This window comes from Leopardus geoffroyi, chromosome A2, assembly GCF_018350155.1.
Source record: "Leopardus geoffroyi isolate Oge1 chromosome A2, O.geoffroyi_Oge1_pat1.0, whole genome shotgun sequence".
Lineage (NCBI taxonomy): Eukaryota > Metazoa > Chordata > Mammalia > Carnivora > Felidae > Leopardus > Leopardus geoffroyi.
Window position 1 is genome coordinate 36,863,088 of NC_059331.1, and position 20,033 is coordinate 36,883,120.

A 20,033-nucleotide genomic window follows, 5' to 3' on the forward strand; every position below is an offset into this window, starting at 1 on the left:
CCCCACTGTTTCCTTTTTGAGGGACTGGCAGGGCAGATGTCAATGACATGATACCCATTCCTTCCTCACCACCAAAGAGGAGTTGGGTGTAAGCATCTGACTCTTTCCAGGTCCTCAAAGCCCATGCGTTCTGCCCCAGAACCCCTGACTCCTGCTGGGCCCTCCTTCCTCCCAGGTTATGGAGGCAACCAGCCTTCCATCCATGTTGGGGTCATGGCTGGGCCACCAAGGGCTCAAAATCTGGCTGTCCACATGCTTCCCTGCGGTGGCTGGGAACAGCAGTGCTCCAGTAAAGGTCAGCATGAGCAGCTTCTCTAAACAGGATTCTCATCCACTGTGATCAGGGCCTGAGCTAAAACATGACAGGGGAGAGGGGGACACAGGAGATGTGGTGCCGTTTCCTGGACAGGGCTGCACAGAGCAGAAGGCCGAGGGCTGCTAATCTCTGGATTCTGGATGGTAGGTGAGCAGTTTAAAACACCACAGCCTTCTCTTACATCAAAAGAGAAACCCTTATCTTCACCCAGCCTTCCTCTGATATGAAGAGATGGCAATTATTATTTGAAGGCACAATTATCTACCTATGAGTCTTATGGAAATTATTTCATCCATCTTCGTCCCTAAAGCACTTTTCATTGAAATTACCCATATAGAGGCAGGAAATTTATACCAGATGTGTAGCTCCCTCTAGATGCGCATTCTGACCTTGTCCCATTTGTGTCCTCAAAGACATTATTGACAACTTGAAAAATAAGCTCTCAACATCAAGATGTTGACTTTAGAGAATGTGGTATAAATGGAATTTCATATGTTCTCAATTAGAAATAATTTTTAATGGTGAAGGAGAAATTAAAAATATTGTCATTTTTAATGAAATATAGGAGACTCACCATGTTGTATTAGTTTCAGGCATATATCATGGTGATTCCGTGTGTATACATTACGCTCTCCAGGTACCTATACAAGGGTAGCTATATTGCGAAAGCATGCAACGCTTTCTTACAGGATTGACGCTATTCTATGGGCTGTACGTTGGATCCCAATGAGTTATTCATTCCGTAGCTGGAAGCCTGTATCTCTTTCTCAGAGGTGTCAACTTTTTTATTTAACCCAAGTATTTTGGTGCTAAACACCATGACCTGTAGATCAGCAGGTGTCAATTTGCAGTCTGTATTTCTGCGAATGCTGCTTAAAGCATTACACATGATATCACTACGTCAATAAATTCGGTTTCGTTCAGCACTCAGTAAAAAGGAGAAGGAAAAGGTTTCTTTGTGTCCCAAGAAAGCGCTTCGCTAAGACCCTTCCTGATCAGGAGAACAGGCTTCACTGGACCAGCTGCACTCTCAGTACTTCCAGCTGAGCAGCCATGGCCCTGAGCATTGCAGGAATTCCCACGGCGGCCGGCAGAGGGCGCGCACGCACCACGCCCAGGGAGGGGCCGGGCCTCTGCGTGGGCAGTGGTGGCCTGAGAAGGCGCCCACTAGGCTTTTCTGATGCAGGGCGCCCCCGGGCTGTTAAGGCTTCCTTGCTTCTGAGGACCCAGTGCCTCTGAGTGTGGGCAAAGAGCCAGAGCTGCGTTTCCAGCAGGTTCCGCCCCGGGGCCTGGGGGAGACCCTGGAGACTTCGCAGCCCCTTGGAGTCTCCTAGGTGGTGGGGCTGAGTCCCGAGGCGGGGGAGGCAGGGCCTGGGCGGCTTCCCCGGAATCGCGGGTGGTCGGTTGGCGGCACAGTCCCTCGCTTTTTCTGGGCTGTTCCGTGGTTTGTTCCTCATTTCCCCTGCCGGTATTTCCCTGGAGGATCCGTGGATTCATGGGGTCCCGTGACGCCACGTCAGAGAGGCTGGGGTTGGTTTGTTCCTGGTCAGGCTTGTTTCCGGGGAGAAATCCTGACACAAATTCGGAGGAACGGGAGGCGCATTCAGTTGGGAAGTGAAGACGCCAAATGTTGACTCTCAGGACCTTCTAGAAGAAGGAGCTGGGACCCAGCTCATTTTCATAATTTGAAAATATTAGCCAAGGTGCTTACGGTAAAGTCATAACAGATGTGTAGCTCCCTGTAAGTTGCATGCGACCTTGTCACATGTGTCCATCAAAGATATTATTAGTGACTTTTCAGAGAAGCTCTCAACATCAAGATGGTGATGTTAGAGAATGTGGGATAAATGGAATTTCACAGAGTCTAAATTAGGCATGATTATTAAAAAATTTTTTAATGTTTATTTTATTCTTTTTTTGAGAGACCCCCAGCTGGGGAGGGTGGAGAGAGAGGGAGACGCCAAATCTGAGGCAGGCTCCAGGCTCTGAGCTGTCAGGCAGAGCCTGCGGTGGGGCTCAAACTCATGGACTGCAAGATCATGACCTGAGTCGAGGTTGGACGCTTAACTGACTAAGCCACCCAGGCACCCCAGGAATGATTTTTTAATGGCAAAGAAGGAGAAATTAAAAATAGTGTAAAGGATGTCGATTATTTATTGAAATATTGTTCACACATTTGTTGTATTAGTTGTAGGCATAAAGTGTAGTCATTCCATATGTCTATAAATTATGTTGTACTTAACCACAAGTGTAGCTATCATGTGAAAGCATGCAACGTTATTATTACAGGATTGACTCTATTGACAATATGCAATATTGCATATTGACTCTATTGTAGCCCTAGGACTTATTCATTCCATAGCTGGAAGCTGGTATCTCTCTCTCAAAGGTGTCAATTCTTTATCTAACCTAAGTATTTTGGAGGTAAACACAATTACCTCTTGTTCAGCATGTGTAAATAGGTGGGCTGTTTTTCTGTGACCCTTGCTGCAAGCGTTACAAATGATGTCATTGCATAAAAAAATGTGGTTTCATTCTGCACTCACAAGAAAGGAGAAGGAAAAGATTTCTTAGTGTCCCGGGCCCTGTCACTCAGACCCCTCCCAATGTGGAGAACAGGCTTATTTGCTCAGAACACCTTCAATCCCTCAGCTGAGGGCCATGGCCTTCAACACTGCAGGAATTCCTATGGTGGCCAGCAGCAGAGCTCCAGCACCACAAACCAGGAGGGGCCGGTTCCTCTGGGTGTGCAGGGATGGCCGGCAGAGGGCGCCCCATCGGCTTTTCTGACCCAGGGCACCTCAGAGCAGGAAGGGCTTCTGTTGCTCCCAGAGCTCTCAGGGCCTCTGCCACCGCCTCAGGACAGAGACCAGAGCTGCGTTTCCAGCAGGTTCTGCCGCCCTCCCCAGGGGAGACCTTGGGAGCCTTGCAGCAACTTGGTGTCTCCTGAGTCGCCAGAGAGAAGCTGCCTTGTTGCACTGAGTGTTGAGGAGAGGGCCCTGGGTGGCTTCCCTGGGCACTGGCCAGTCGGTCAGCAGCACAGGCCCTTGCATTTTGTGGGCTGTTCCCGTGTTTCATTCCTCACTTTCCCGGACGGTATTTGAACAAGACGTATTTTACTAAAGGACCTGTGGATCGAGGGGTCTCACGACATCACATCATGGATGCTGTGGATGGTTTGTTCCAGATTCAGGCTGGTTTCCAGGGAGAAATCCTGAGAGAAATTCAGAAGACCGGGAGCTGCATTCAGTTAGGATGTGAATACATGAAATATTCATCTCAGGACCTTCTAGAAGAATGAGCTGGGACCCACTTTCCGAGTCCTGCTGGAACCAAAGACCGAGGTAAGGGCACAAACTGTCCCCCACATCTTACATGCTTTTACAAATGTTCATGGTTATTTCTCCAATTAGTGAAGTGGTTGAAAACTACAGAAACCCTGGTAGGTAGGTGACATTAACCTTATGTTATTTTTGAGTTTAAAATCCAGGTGGTAAAGGTAGAGTGTAATATTAGTTTCAGGTTTAAATATACAGCAACACTTCCACTTGTCACTGGGTGCTCATCCCAGGTGCACGTCTTAATCCCCATCACCTGTTTCATCCATCCCCCCCCCCCACCATCCCACTGTGGAAACCCTCAGTTTGTTGCGTAGTTAAGAGTCTGTTTGTTTGTCCCAGTCTCCTTCCCCCAATCCCCCCCAACCCCCGCCCCCTTTGTTTTGTTTCATTTCCATGTGTTAGTGAAATGCTATGGTATTTGTCTTTGTCTGACAGGCTTATTTCACCCAGCATGACATTCTCTCGCTCCATCCACCTCATGGCAAATGACAAGATTTCATGTTTTACAGCTAAATAATATTCCATTCCATATACTACATCTCAATTTCTTCATCAGTTGATGGAAACTTGGGCCGTTTCCGTAATTTGGCTGTTGTAGCAAATGCTGCTGTGTCCCTTTGAAGTATTATTTTTGTATTCTCTGTGTAAATATCGCATAGTGAAATTGCTGGATTGTAAGGTAGTTCTGTTTTCAATTTTTTGAGGAATCTCCATGATGTTTTCCAGAGTGGCTGCACCAGTTTGCATTCCTACCAACAGGGCAAGAGGTTTCCTCTTTCCCCACATCCTTGGCAACACATGTGGTTTCGTCATTCATTGATTTTAGTCATTCTGACAGATGTGATGAGTTATCTCATTGTACTTTTGAATTGTATTTCCCTGAAGATCAGTATTGTTGAGCATCTTTTCATGTGTCTCTTGGCTATTTGTATGTCTTCTTTGGGAAAATATCTATTCGTGTCCTCTGCCCATTTTCGGTTGGATTTCTCACTTTTTGGGTGTGTATAACTTTATATATTTTGGACACTAACCCTTCATCAGATGTCGTTAGCAAATATCATCATGCTGTAGGTTGTGTTTTAGTTTTGTTGATTATTTCTTGGTGACAGAAGCTTTTTATTTTTATGAAGTCCCATTCTTTTTCTTGTGTTTCCCTTACCTCAGGAGATATATCAACAAAGACGTGTGTACAGCCATTGTCAAAGAAGATAATGCCTGTGTTATCTTCTGGGATTTTTATGGTTTCGGGTTTCACACATAGGTCTTTATCCATGTTGGATTTATTTTTGTGTATGTTGTAAGAAAGTGGTTTGTTGCTGTTTTGTTTTGTTTTGCAAGTTGCTGTCTAGTTTTTCTAAAAACATGTTGAGACTTTTTTAAAATGTATTTATTTATTTTTGAGAGAAAGACAGAGAGCATGCAGAAGAGGGGCAGAGAGAAATGGAGAGACAGAATCCCATGCAGGCTCTACACTGTCAGTGCAGAGCCTGACACAGGTTTCAAACTGATGAACGCTGAGATCATGACCTGAGCTGAATCCACAATTAGATGCTTCCGTGACTGAGCCACCCCTGTGCCCCAAGACTCTCTTTTTTTCATTGGATATTATTTCCTGCTTTGTTGAGAATTAATTGACCATATAGATGTGAGTTCATCTCTGGGTTTCCATTCTATTGATTTATGTGTCTGTGTGTTTTTCTTTTTTTCTTCCTTCCTTCCTTCCTTCCTTCCTTCCTTCCTTTCTTTCTTTTTTTTTTTTTTTTGCCAGTACAGTGTTCTCATCACTACAGGTTTGTAATATAACCTAAAGTCTGGAATTGTGAGGTCTCCAGCTTTGCTTTTCTTCAAGTTTGTTTTGGCTGTCTGGGGTCTTTTGTCGTTCCATACAAATTTGGGGATTACTTGTTCTAGTTCTGTGACAAATGTTTTGTTAGGGTGATAGGGATTGCATTACATGTGTAGATTGCGTTGAGGAGTGTAGACATTTTAACAGTATTTGTTCTTCTCATCCATGAACATGAAATGTATTCTCATTTCTTTGTGTCCTCTTCCGTTTCTTTCATCAGTGTTTCATAGCCTTTAGAGTATAGGTCTTTCACCTCTTTGGTTGGGTTTATTCCTGGTCTGTTGTGGTACTTGGTGCACCTGTCAATGGGATTGATTCCTTACTTTCTCTTTCTGTTAATCCATGATTCATCTGTAGAAACGCAATAGATTTCTGTACATTGATTTCTGTATATTGTAACTTGTGAAACTCATGTATCACTTCTAGCACTTTTTATGGGGGTCTTTCATGTTTTTTATAGAGAGCATCATGTCAGTTACAAATAGCGAGCGTTCCACTTCTTCCTTGCCGATTTGGTGCCTCTTATTTCTTTTTGTTGCCTGATTGCTGTGGCTAGGATTTCCAATACTATGTGGAGTAACAGTGGTGTGAGGGGTCATCCCTGCCTTGTTCCTGACCTTCGAGGAAAAGCTTTCAGTTTTTCCCCATTGAGGATGAGATTAGCTGTGGGTTTTTCACAGGTGGGCTTTACTATGTGCAGGTAGGTTGAGTCTCAGTCTACTTTGCTGAGGGTTTTTATCATGAATGGATGTGACATTTTGTCAACTGCTTTTCCTGCATCTGTGGAAAGCATCATATTGTTCTTATCCTTTCTTCTATTACTGTGGTGCATCATGTTGATTGATCTGTGAATGTGGAACCACCCTTGCAGCCCAGGAGTATATCCCACTTGATCATGGTCAATGATTCTATTAATGTATTGCTGACTTTAGTTTGAATGTATTTTCTTGAGAATTTCTGCATACATACTCATCAGGCTATTGGTCTGCAGTTTTATTTAAAACAAATTTAAATACATTTTTAAATGTTTATTCATTTACTTAGAGTATATAAAGGTGAGGGAGGGCAGAGGGGTGGGAGAGAGAATCCTGAGCATGCTCCACACTGTCAGCACAGGGTCCAATGTGGGACTTGAACCCAGGAACTGCAAGATAATGATCTAATCTGAAGAGTTGGACAGTCAATCAACCAAGTCACCCAGGGGTCCCTGCAGTTTTCTGCTTTAGGGGAGTGTTTATCTGGTTTTGGTATCAGGGTAATGATGGCCTGATGACATGAATTGGTAAGTTTTCCTTCTTTTTTATTTTTTGTAATAATTTGAGAAGAATAGATATCATCTCTCCTTTAAATGTTTGGTAGAATTCATCAGTGAAGTCAGCTGGCCCTGAACTCTTCTTGTGTTGGGGAGATATTTTTTTTTATTACTGATTCAATTTCTTTCTGGTTTCAGATTTTATGTATCTTCCTGTTTCAGTTTTGGTAGTTTATGTGTTTCGAGGAATTTATCCCTATTTCTCAGAGTGTCTAATTTGTTGCCTATAGTTTTCCCTAATATTATCTTCTAACTGTATTTCTGTGTTGTGGACTGTTATTTCTCCTGTCTTATTTGTGATTTTATTTACTTGAGTCCTTTCTCTCTTCTTTGTGAAAAGTCTGCCTAGGAGGTTTTCAAGTTGATTACTGTTTTTAAAGAACCAGCCCCCTGGTTTCACTGATTTGGTCTAGTGTTTTTCTAGTTTCTATTATCACTTATGTCTGCCTTAATTTTTATTATTTCCTTCTTTCTGCTGTCTTTAGGCTTGCATTGTTCTTTTTCTCATTCCTTTGGTTGTATGTTTCGATTGTTTGAGATTTTTCTTGCTCTGTAAGGTAGGCTTGTATTGCTATATATACTTCCATCTTAGACTGCTTTTGCCTCATTCCAAAGGTTTTTACCAGTGCATCTTCATTTTCATTTTCATTTGTTTCAGTGTATTTTCTCATTGATTTCCTGGTTGGCCCATTCGTTTAGTAGCATGTTGTTTAACCACCCCTTATTTGTGGCCTTTATTTATTCTTTCTTTCTTTCTTTCTTTCTTTCTTTCTTTCTTTCTTTCTTTCTTTCTTTCTTTCTTTCTTTTTGTGGATGAGTTCAAGTTTCCTAGCTTTGTGGTCATAAAAGATGCTTGGTCTGATCTCTGTCTCCGGGTATCTGTTGAGGTCTGATTTGTGACCTAGAATGTGATCGATTCTGGAGAATGTCCCATGTGCACTTGAAAAGAATGTGTATTCTGCCATTTTAGTATGGAGTGTTCTGAATATATCTGTTAAACCCATCTGGTCCAGTGTATCATTCAAAGCCATTGTTTCCCTGTTGACTTTCTCCTCAGAGGTTCTGTCTGTTGATGTGAGTGATGTGTTAAAGTCCTCTACTATCCTTACATTATTATAAATGAGTTTCTTTACATTTGTCATTAATTGTTTTATATATTCAGTGATTGTATGTTGGGTGCATAAAAATTTACAATCGTTGGATCTTCTTGTTTGGTTGTCCCCTTTGTTATGAGATAGTGTCTGTCTTCATCTCTTGTTACAGCTTTATTTTTTTTAATTTAAGCTTTAGGTGACATACATTGGTTTCGGGAGTAGAATTTAGTGATTCATCAGTTACATACAATGCCCAGTGCTCATCACAACAAGTGCCCTCCTTAATACCCATCCCCCACCCATCTCCCTCCATCAACCCTCAGTTTTTGCTCTATCATTAAGAGACTCATATGGTTTGTTACCACTCTTCTCTTTTACTGCCCCCTTCCCATGTTTTCATCTGGCTTGTTTCTTAAATTCCACAGGAATGAAATCATATATTTGTCTTTCTCTGATTGACATATTTCACTTAGCACAATACATTCTGGCTCTATTCACATCATTGCAATTGGCAACATTTCATTCTTTTTGATGGCTGAGTAATATTCCATTGTATGTATGTATGCATTATATATACATATGTGTATACATTTATATGTATATATGTGTGTATATATGTATATACATTTATATGTATATATGTATATATGTGTATACATATGTATACACACACACCTACCCCACACCTCCTTTATACCTTCATCAGTTGATGGACATTTGGGCTTTCTCCATAGTTTGGCTATTGTTGATAATGCTGGTATAAATATTGGGTGCATGCAATTTCACTATTAGGTATTTACCCAAAGGGTACAAAAATACAGTCTTGGTTTTAGAGTTTATTTTGCCTGATATAAGTATTGCTACTGGCTTTCTTTTGACATTATTGGCATGAGAAATATTTCTTCATTTCCTCCCTTTAAGTCTGCAGGTGAGTTTAGGTCCAAATAAGGCTTTGTAGGCAGCATCTAGATAGGTCTTGGTGTGTGTTTGTTTGTTTGCTTGCTTTTTTTTCTTTTGTCTATTCTGACACTGTACCCAATGTCTTTTGATTGAAGCATTTAGTCCATTTACATCCAGAGTAATTATTGATAGATATATATATTTAGTGCCATTTTATTAGTTGTTTTGCCATTGTTTCTTGATGTTTTCTCTGATCCTTTGTTGTCTGTATCACTTTTGGTCTTTTCATTTCCACTCAAAGAGTCTGATTTAAATATTCTTTCCTTTTGACTGGTAGTACATTTATTTATTTATTTTTAATATTTATTTATTTACTTTTAAATTTAAGCCCAAGTTAGTTATCTTATAGTGGAATACAGTTTCAGGAGTAGAATTTAGTGATCCATCAAGTACAAAAAATACCCAGTCCTCATCCCAAGTGCCCCCCGTCATGCCCATCACCCATTTAGCCCATTCCCCTATTCACTAACCCTCCAGGAACCTTGCGTTTGTTCTCTATATTTAAGAGTCTCTTACCGTTTGACTCCCTCTCTGTGTGTATCTTATTTCTGCTTTCCTCTCACTATGTGTATCAGTTTTATTTCTTAAATTCCACAGACGAGAGAAATCATATGATGTGTGTCTTTCTCTGACATATTTTGCTTAGCATAATAGAGTCTGGTTCCATCCATGTTGTTGTGAATAGCAAGATGTCATTCTTTTTGATCGCCGAGTAATAGTCCATTGTATCAATATACCACATCTTCTTCATTCATCAGTCAATGGTCATTTGGGCTCTTCGCATAATTTAGCTAATTTTGATAATGCGTCTGTAAACATTGGAGTGCATGCGCCACTTTGAGTCAGCGTTTGTGTATCCTTTGGATAAATACCTAGTAGTGCAATTGCTGGGTCATTGTGGAGTTCTGTTTTTAGTTTTTGTGATAAATCTCCATACTATTTTCCAGAGTGGCTACACCAGTTTGCATTCCCACCAGCATTACAAAAGGGTTACCTTTCTCTGCATCCTTGCCAGCATGTGTAGTTTCCTGAGGTGTTAATTTTAGCCATTCTGATAGGTGTGAGGGGATATCTCCTTGTGGTTTTGATTTGTATTTCAGTGATGACGTGTGAGGTTGAGCAACTTTTCATGTGTGACCAATCTGGATGTCTTTGTTAAAGTGTCTCTTCATGTCTTTTGCCCATGTCTTCATTGGATTATTTGGTTTTTGGGTGTTGAGTTTGATAATTCTTTATAGATTTTGGATATTAACCCCTTATGTGATATATCACTTGTAAATATCTCCTCCCATTCCATTCAGCTGCCTTTTAGTTTTGCTGATTGTGTCCTCTGCTGTGCAGAAGCTTTTTATCTTGAGGTCCCAATAGTTCACTTTTGTTTTTGTTTCCCTTGGTTCTGGGGACATGACAAGCAAGAAGTTGCTGTGGCCAGGATCAAAGAGGTAGGTTGCCTGTTTTCTCGTCTAGGATTTGGATGGTTTCCTGTCTTACATTTAGATCTTTCATCCATCTTGAGGTTGTCTGTGTGTGTGTGTGTGGTTTCAGCACATCGTCCAGGTTCATTCTTCTCACTGTCCAGTTTTCCCAGTACCATTTGCTGAAGAGACTCTTTTTGTCCATTGGATATTCTTCCCTGCTTTGTCAAAGATGAGTCGGCCATATGTTTGAGGGTCCACTTCTGGGTTCCCTATTCTGTTCCATTGATCTCTGTGTCTGTGTTTGTGTCTGTACCATACTGTCTTGATGATTACAGCTTTGTATAACACCATAAAGTCCAAAATTGGCATGTCTCCAGAATTGTTTTTCTTTTTCAACATTACTTTGGCTATTCTGGGTCTTTTCTGTTTCCATACAAACTTTAGGATTGTTCGTTCTAGCTCTGTGAAAAATGCTGGTGTTATTTTGATAGGAATTACATTGAATGTGTTGATTGCTTTGGATAGTATTGACATTTTATCAATATTTGTTCTCATAATCCATGAGCATGCAATGTGTTTCCATTTCTTTGTGTCTTCTTCAATTTCTTTCTTTCGTTCTGTTGTTTTTCTGTTATTTTTTTAAATGTTTATTTTTGAGAGAGGGAGAGAGAGAGAGAGAGAGCATGATCAGGGGAGGGGCAGAGAGAGAGGGAGACACAGAATCTGAAACAGGCTCCAGGTTCTGAGCTGTCAGCACAGAGCCTGACGCAGGGCTCGAACCCACAAACTGGGGAATCATGATCTGAGCTGAAGTCGGCGCTTAACTGACTGAGCCACCCAGGTGCCCCTCTATTGTTTTCAGTGTACTGGTCTTTTACGTCTTTGGTTAGGTTGATCCCTAGGTATTTTATGGTTTTCAGCGCAATTGTAAATGAGATCAATTCCTTGATTTCTCTTTCTGCTGCTTCATTATTGGCATATAGAAATGCAATCAAATTCCGTATATTGAGTTTATATCCTGAGGCTTTCCTGAATTCCTATATGAGTACTTGCAGTGTCTTGGTGGAGTCTTTTGGATTTTCCACGGAGAGTATTACGGCTGCGAGGAGGGAAAGTTTGACCCCTCCTTGCCAATTTGGACACCTTGTATTCTTTTTGTTTTCTGATTGCTGAGGCTAGGACTTCCAACAGTATGTTGAATAACAGTGGCCAGCATGGACATCCCTGTCATGTTCCTAACATTAGGGGTAAAGCTCTCAGTTTTTCCCTATTGAAGATGATATTGGCTGTGGGACTTTCGTATCTGGACTTTATGATGTTGAGGCACGATCCTTCTATCCCTCCTTTCATGAGGGTTTTTTTTTTTTTTTCATCAAGAAAGGATGCTGTCAAATGCTTTTTCTGCATCTATTGAGAGGATCATGTGGTTTTTATCCTTTCTTTTATCAATGTGATGTATCACATCTGTTAATTTGCAGACATTGAATCAGTTGTGCATCCCAGGAATAAATCCCACTTCATTGTGGGGATTAATTCTTTTTATGTATTGTTGGATCTGGTTTGCTAATTTTTGTTGAGAAATTTTGCATCCAGGTTCATCAGGGAAATTGGTCTGTAGTTTTCCTTTTTAGTGGGGTCTTTGTCCAGTTTGGAGTCAAGGCCATGCCGACCTCATAGAATGAATTTGGAAGTGTTCCTTCCATTTCTCTGGCCATGACCTTATCTTGTTCTTTCATTTGGGATGCATTCCTCTTGTCTTGGCATTTTGGCTGAGTATTTGCCTCTCTGTGTTACAAAAGCTCATTATGTTACCTGCCTGTGAGATGAATGGCTTTATGAAGAGGATGTCATCTAGTGTCCAGGGCCTGGCACATCAGGGAGTGTTTGTGGTGTGTGTTGCATGCACTGTTTTGTGTTCTGGCTGCACTATCCTTCAGGCCAGTTGTATGGGCAATGTATGGTCCTTGGCCAGAACGTGGTGAGTTTTATCTAGGTCTGCTCTGATCTGCTTGTTAAGTGAGACTTGGAACGACTGCCACTAGAAGTGAAGCCCTGCACAACTGTCTGGACAAGAGAGGTGGTGTGGTCAGGGGCTTCTGCTAGTCTTCTGGGGAAGGGGCCAGCTCCATTGGGATGGAGGCAAGCTTGACCTGGAAGGCCAGTCTTGCCAGAGCATAGGGTGTGGTCTTTGGTCTAAGCAGGTTAGGCAGTCAGTGTGGGAATTGCCTTGTTTCCAGCAGGTGGCTCTGTGTTTATGCTGGGGGGCAGAGGAGGGAAATGGTGTCACCCAGCTCCTCTGTCCCAGTTCCTTTGTCCCCTCTTTGTGAACACTGCCTCACAGGGATGCTCTCCAAGATGAGTGTATAATCTCCCCACTGTGTGTGCCAGGCGTTGTACAGACCACTGTTTCCATGCCATATGCCTGCAAGTAGTTTGCTGCCTTCTCTCCAGGAGTAGGCCAGTGCCCCCAGAGCTGTGTCCCAGCCAAGCCTGCTAACCTTTGAAACTTCAAATTCTTGGGGTGCCTGGATGGCTTGGTTAAGTGTCTGACTCTTGATCCTGGCTCAGATCATGACCTCGTGGTCTTGGGATTCTCTTTTTCCCTCTCTCCCTGCCCCTCCCTTGCATGTGCTCTCTTTCTGTCTCTCTCAGAATAAATAAACTGAAAAAAAAATAGTGGCACAGAATACCTTATTTAGGCAAGATGGCCTCCCTGAGGGGAATGGCAGGGATCTATCAGTTAAATTTCCAGCACTGACTAGGAAATTCTTTGTTGACTGGTTAAAGGTTACATTCCTGCAGGAATGAAACTAGGTTTGGTGACATGGGGCCTTAATGTAAGTAACTCCATGATAGGCCTGTGATTTTTCTTAACATTCCGAACCCAAATTTTTACACATCCATTTTTTATTAAAAATATGCTCTTAAATAATATTTTAGCCATCTACTGCTGGCCCAATTTCATATCCTGTGGAACTATGACCATCTCCTAATCATAGATGAAGATCAACTCTATGACTCTAAGATCATTGTGGGTCTAAGTTACTTTGATCTAAGTTACTAAGAACTTTGTGAGTCTACGTTACTGCTGGCCTGTTGAAATCTTTGACCCAGGGATGCCCAGCCAGGCTGCTGAGCCATCACTTAGGCACAGAAGCACCCTTTCCAAGTCACCTCTTCCTAAAGCATTGTCTTTCCCTCTTGTACTTCTGGGTCTTACCCTTTGGCAAGTCACATGCTGTGATGGACATCCGCTCATGCAAACCTGTTTAAGTGGCTCAGAGAAAGCTGCTTGCCTGTGACTGCCACTTCATGGTCACATCTTTTCCTTCTGAAACCCCTTGAACTCACTATCGTTCTTCCAGTCTTTGAATATCTCTTTGATTTGGAAATATTTGATTCTGTTTTATTCCTGCTAAAAATATGCATGAAAATATTAAAGCAAGGATTCTTTAGAATAAGTGAGCCAGTCACAATGAATCATCTGGCCATTTTTACATTTTTTTTTTGAAAATGTTCAGAAATGACGTGAAGTACATCCTGTAAAATCTGAGTATCATTCATTATCTAGGATAACCACCTTTATGGAAAGCCATTCAATGACATGCTCATTCAAGATAAGAAAAACAGTTAATTTACATACCACATAATACAGTGGTGTGTATATGTGTATGTGTATATACACACACACACACACACACACACATATATATATATATATATATATATACACACACACATATATATATGTTCTTAAAATATGTAAAGGAGATGTTTCTATGAATTGTATATCATTGTGCATTCAGTTTTCTGTAACATGAATGCTGTTATTTAAATTAAACATAGTGGGGCGCCTGGGTGGCGCAGTCGGTTAAGCGTCCGACTTCAGCCAGGTCATGATCTCGCGGTCCGTGAGTTCGAGCCCCGCGTCGGGCTCTGGGCTGATGGCTCAGAGCCTGGAGCCTGTTTCCGATTCTGTGTCTCCCTCTCTCTCTGCCCCTCCCCTGTTCATGCTCTGTCTCTCTCTGTCCCAAAAATAAATAAACGTTGAAAAAAAAAATTTAAAAAAAAAAAAAAAAAAATAAATAAATTAAACATAGTAAGAACAATAAGAATAGGTAAATGTCAATCACTAGTAACTAATACTAGAACTAGTTGTATAATATTATGTGTTGAAAAAATAAAACCATGATTACTAATAATCTTTCCATTCATAATGGGTTTCTAATTACCAGAAAAATTAGGAAGATAGTACTGAGTGTCCACATACATCAGACTGTTTTCTATTGATGTCATATGAGTTGGTACATTATCACAATCAATATCCCAAAGAGATATGGTATTATTAACTAAAGTTTATATTTTTACTCAGATTTCTTCGGTTTTAACCTCGTCTGTTCCAGACTCATCCCAGCTGGTACATTACATTTTGTCATCCTGTCTCCTTTGGCTCCACTTGGCCATGACAGTTTTTAGATTTTCCATATTTTTCATAATCTGCAAAGTTTTGAGGGTACTTTTGTAGAATGTATTTTGTAGAATGATCTTTGGTTGGGATATGTCTAACGTTTGTTCAAATGCTTAGGCCAGAGTTAAAGTGTTTTGGAGCAGAAGATCCAGAGGCATAATACCATCCATAATTATCACTTCACATAAAGAATGTTTACTCCGAAGTTTGGGGTCTTTTGTGGTTCCATACAAATTTTAGGACTGTTGTGGTTCGGAGAAAAATGCGGTTGGTGTTTTGATGGAGATTGCATTAATTGTGTCAATTGCTTTGGAAAGTATAGACATTTTCACAATATTTGTACTTTTGACCCATGAGCATGGAATGGGTCCATGGACCCTTCCATTTCTTTGCGTCATCTTGAATTTCTTTCGTCAGTGTTTTATAGTTTTCAGAGTATAGGTTGCTCACCACTTTGGTTAGATTTATTCATAGATATCTTATTTGGTGTACAACTGTAAATGGGACTGTTTTCTTAATTTCTCTTTCTACTGTTTCATTATGTTCTAGAAATGCAACAGATTTCTTTACAATGATTTTGTATCCTGTGACATTGCTGAATTCATTTATCAGTTCTAGCAGTTATTGGGTGGACTTTTTAGGGTTTCTATATATAGTGTCATGTAATCTACAAAGTGTGAAAGTTTTACTTCGTCAAGATTTGGATTTTATTTAATTTTTATTTTATTTTATTTGGTTTGGTTTTATTTTATTTTATTTTTTTTTGTCTAGTTGCTGTTGCTTGGACTTCCAGTATTATGTTTATTAAAAGTGGTGAGAATAAACATCCTTGTCTTGTTCCTGACTTTAGAGGAAAAGCTCTCAGATTTTCCCCATTAAGGATGATGTTAACTACGGGGTTTTCATGGATAACCTTACTTACATCGATGTATGTTCCCTGTAAACCTACTTGAGGGGGTTATAATCATGAATGGATGTTGTACTTTGTCAAATGCTTTCTTCTGCATGTATTGAAATGGCCGTATGGGTCTTTTCTTTAACGTTTATTAATTTTGAGAGAGAGTGTGAGCAGGGGAGGGGCAGAGAGAGGGAGACGCAGAATTCGAAGCAGGCTCTTGGATCTGAGCTTTCAGCACAGAGTCCAACTCGGGGCTTGAACTCACAAATCATGAGGTCAAGACCTGAGGCTGGTGTCGGACTGTTAAATCACTGAGCCACCCAGGTGCCCCAATCATATGGTTCTTATCCTTTCTCCTGTTGAGATACTGTATCACATTGATTGATTTGCGAATATTGAACCACCCTTGCAGCTTGGGAATAAATCCCAATTAATTGTGGGATATATTTACAGTTGTTATATCATCTTTTTGGATTGTACCCTTTACTCTTATATAGTGTCCTCCTCTGTCTCTTATTATGTACTTTGTTTTAAGTGTATTTTTTTTCTGATGCAAATATTGCTACTCCAGCTTTCTTTTGACATTCATTTATGTGCTGTTTCTCTGTCTTCTCACTATCATTCTTGAGGTGTACAATGGGTCACTGGTAGGCATATAAACCTGTTTTGTTTTTTCATCCATTCTTACACCGTACATCTCTAGATTGGAGCATTCATTCCATTTACCTTCAAAGTAATGATTGATATGTATGTATGTATTGACATTTTGTTACCTGTTTTGTTGTGGTTTCTCATGAGTTTCTCTGATCCTTTCTTGTCTTTCTTTCATGTTTTGCTGATGTACTTTAGTGATACATTTTCATTTGTTTCTCTTTATTCTTTGCATATTTACGACTGTTTCTTGATATATGGTTACTGTTAGGTTTTTATGTAACCTCTTCTGCTTTTAACAGATTGTATTAAGTTGATGGTCTTTTACCTTTGGACCCATTATTTTCTCTTCCCTAGGTTTTTGGTAAATGTTACTATATTTCAAATCCATTTCTCTGAGTTCCTTAACTGATTTTTTTACAGAAATATTCATTTTTTACTTGATTTGTGTCTTGTACCTCTATACTGTCACTTTTGGTCTCTCCTTTGCACTCAGAGTCCCTCTTAATATTTCTTGAAGGACTGGTATAGTGGTACAAACTCCTTTAGTTTTTGTTTGGGAAACTGTGTCTCCTTCCATTCTGAATGATAGCCTTGCTGGATAGAGTATTCTTGGCTGCTGATTTTTCCAATCAGCACTTTGAATATGTCCTGTCACTCCCTTCTGACTTGCCAGGTTTCTGTTCAGAAATCTGTTGCTAGCCTTATGGGTCTTGTAAGGACTTCTTTTGTCCTCTAAGTTAAGGACTTCTTTTGTCTTGATGGTTTTAAGAGTTTTTCTTTATTATCACTGTAATTTGCAAGTTTGCTTACCATATGTCTGGGTGTTGGACTGCTTTTGTTGATTTTAATGGGAGTTCTCTAGTCTCTTGGATCTGGATGTTTGTTTCCCTCCCCCAATTAAGGAAGTTTTCAGCTATTATTTCCTCCAATTAATTTTCTGCCCCCTTTTCTCTTTCTTCTGGGACTCCTATAATATGAATATTATCATGTTTTCTGTAATCACTGAGTTCCCTTATTCTCATCTCATGTTGCAGAATTCTGTTCTCTCTGTTTGGTTCAGTGTGATTAATTTCCATTACTCAGTCTTCGAGGTCACTAGTTTGTTCCTCTGCTTCTTCCATCCCTCTGTTCATTCCAGCGAGCATGTTTCTCATATATTGTATCCTCGCTGTCTACTGTGTTATTCCTTATCTCTATGTCAGGGGTCTCACTCTTCTACTCATTTTGCAACTCCAATGAGTATCCTTATGATCATTGCTTTAAATTCTGTATCAGGTATGTTACTTATATCACTTTGGCTTAGATCTCTGGCTGTGGCTTTGACTAGGTCTTTCATTGTGGGTAAACAGCTCTGTGTCCCTATTTTGTCTGTCTCTCTGGCTCTGTTTCTCTGTGTTAAGAAAGTCAGCTGTGCCTTCTGCTCTTGAAACTAATGAATTTATGAATAAGAGGTCCTGGAATGCTCAGCAGTGCACGTCTCTATTTACAGGACCTGGACCTTCAGGACAATATCTTAGAGATATCGCTCACTCCCTGCTGTAGTGTCTGGGTTACTTTTCCTTTCATTGTAGGTGTCTGCACTGATTGTGTGCCTGTTGTGGGCTGTGCTTACTCTCAGTGGTATTAGTGGTACCCAGGCAGGCCAGCTGTGGGGTGATATGCCCGCTGGGTAACTTGGGAGCAGGGCAGGAGTGTTAGCAAAATTGCACAGGGCTACTCGTCCTATGCCAGGTTTCCTGATGTCCTTTGGTGGCTGGGGGCCCTGGACCAGGGCAGCCAGGGGCTTGAGGCTCTGCACGGAGTGCATCAGTGGCTGGGGGCATGTGGCTGGGTGAAACAGATGAGGGTGGTGGGGGGTGCACACCTGGGTGCAGTGCAGATGTGCACAGCATGCTTTGGCAGCTGTGCATGCAGCTGGCCACACAGGGTTCCTGTGTGGTTTTAACAAAGTTTGCTCTGAGACCAGCACTGAGACCAGCAGGCTTGGTGTGGGTGAGTCCCCCAGTGAACCCTTGGGACTGGCGCACCGCTAACAGGTTGGGCAGCAAGTGTCTGTGCAGCCTCACTGCATGGTAGGTGCCTCTGTGCTTGTTTTGCGGGGGTGCGGGATAAAAATGATGCGTGTGACCTCCCTCATTGTTGAAGTCCCCCAACGCACTCAGAAATCAGCACGAACAGTTCTGTCTCCTGTTGCCTCCGCATTGTGTAAACCGCCACATTTACATTGCCTCTTCTCCACACAGGCAGGGACCTGGCTATCACTCACCCTCCTGGATCACCCAGTGCTGGGTCAGCTGACCTCCAAAGCTCCAGGATCCAAACTCAAGGGAATTCAGCCCCTCTGGGTTTTAAAGCCAAATGTTATGAGGATTAGTCTTCCCTGTGTGAGCTCCCTGGTGTGAGGGCTCACTTTCTCTGCCCTCCCTGCAGGCAGCCGCCCTCCACCTTTCTGACCTTCCTAACCTTTCAGATGCAGCTTCTCTCAGTTTAGATGTAGAGTTTGTTCTGCCAGTCTTTGGATCACTCTCTGGTTCATTGGCACAGATGTGGATGTTATGTAGTTGAAAACATGGGACAGGGTGAACTCAGGGTCCTCTTACTCTGCTATTATTAATTTTTTAAATGTTTTATTATTCTGGATTTTTGAGACATGGGCGGACAGACTCCTATCACCCATGCACTTCAGGATTAGAAAGGAACTTTCCCACATTTTCTCCTAGTATTTTATGTTTTGAAACTCTCTTTAATGAGGTATAAGTTACATATAACGAATAGCCTCAAGTTAAAGGGTATAATTTGATGAGACTTGATCTCATGGGTACAGCAACATGAAATCATATGGTTTCTCCCTAAACCTTACAACACAATCTCTTTGTGTCTAACACTAATGTTGCTTTTGAAGGACTAAAATTTTTTTTTACATTTTCAGATATTGCCCAGGTGTCTGAATGTCTACCTTGGGGTACCTTCTTTTCTGATAGTCTATATTCCCATAAGTATTGCAGTCTGTCGGCCTTTGGACTTTGTCTTCTATTGTATCTCTCTGTATGTTCACATAATCTTGTTGCAGTGCTTTAATGATGAGGGCTTCATAGTTGCTTCAATTTTCACCAAATGGTATGGGCTGCAGTTCCACTTATGACAGAAAGCATGGGCTTCCTGTGTTAGGTATTCAAGAGCAAGGCAGATACCCTGGACACTTGAACTGAGAATGTCACTCTGTCTTTTTGCCAGCCCTCTTCCCTACCCTTGGAGACAAGAACCTCCTTTTGTTCACACAGAAATGTGGGTGAAGTCAGTAGAAAACATTCCCTTCTCTTCCCTTTGTCTCTCAACCTCCCTGTCCCTACCTTCTGCCTGTCCCTTTCTCTGACCCCCAGGTCCACTGCTTCACTCCAGCCATGATCAGGGCGTCCTCCAGCTGCTGGCCTCTGCCCTGTCCATCCCTCAGTGAGAAATCTGGAGGAGGATTATAGAGTTCACAGGACTGATCAAGAAATCTGTGCTCCTCAGAGCCCTCCTACACAAGGTTGCTGTCTGTGGAGACCTGGCATCCTGGGCGAGGGTCTGACTCCATGTGTGGCCTCCTCACTCCTCTCCCACAGTCACTGCTCGTCCCTCATCCTTGCCCTACCATACCTTACCATTAGAAATCAGCCATATGCTAGGGACAGATACTTGTCTATCTGACCAGGGAGTCAGTGAATATTTCTAAAATACATGAGC

The 20,033-nt window shown here is 41.5% G+C and overlaps 1 protein-coding gene and 1 long non-coding RNA gene across 6 annotated transcripts in view; one reads left to right on the forward strand and one right to left on the reverse strand.

Annotated features, from left to right (window-relative positions):
* Window positions 1–20,033, reverse strand: part of LOC123605856 (protein shisa-9-like) — a 153,980-nt gene that overhangs the window by 27,268 nt on the left and 106,679 nt on the right. For 2 of the 4 annotated variants that reach the window (XR_006715943.1, XR_006715953.1), the window contains one exon: window positions 3,421–3,639. The exons of 1 other annotated variant lie outside the window; for it this stretch is intronic. The gene's annotated coding sequence lies outside the window, so the exon portion shown is untranslated. Of the gene's footprint in view, window positions 1–3,420; window positions 3,643–20,033 lie in introns of those variants that run through there. One more of the 4 variants, XR_006715952.1, reaches the window with a different exon arrangement.
* Window positions 3,557–20,033, forward strand: part of LOC123605860 — a 64,363-nt gene continuing 47,886 nt past the window's right edge. The window contains exon 1 of one of the 2 annotated variants that reach the window (XR_006715956.1): window positions 3,557–3,660. This is a non-coding gene — a long non-coding RNA (uncharacterized LOC123605860). The remainder of the gene's footprint in view (window positions 3,661–20,033) is intronic. The other variant, XR_006715957.1, reaches the window with a different exon arrangement.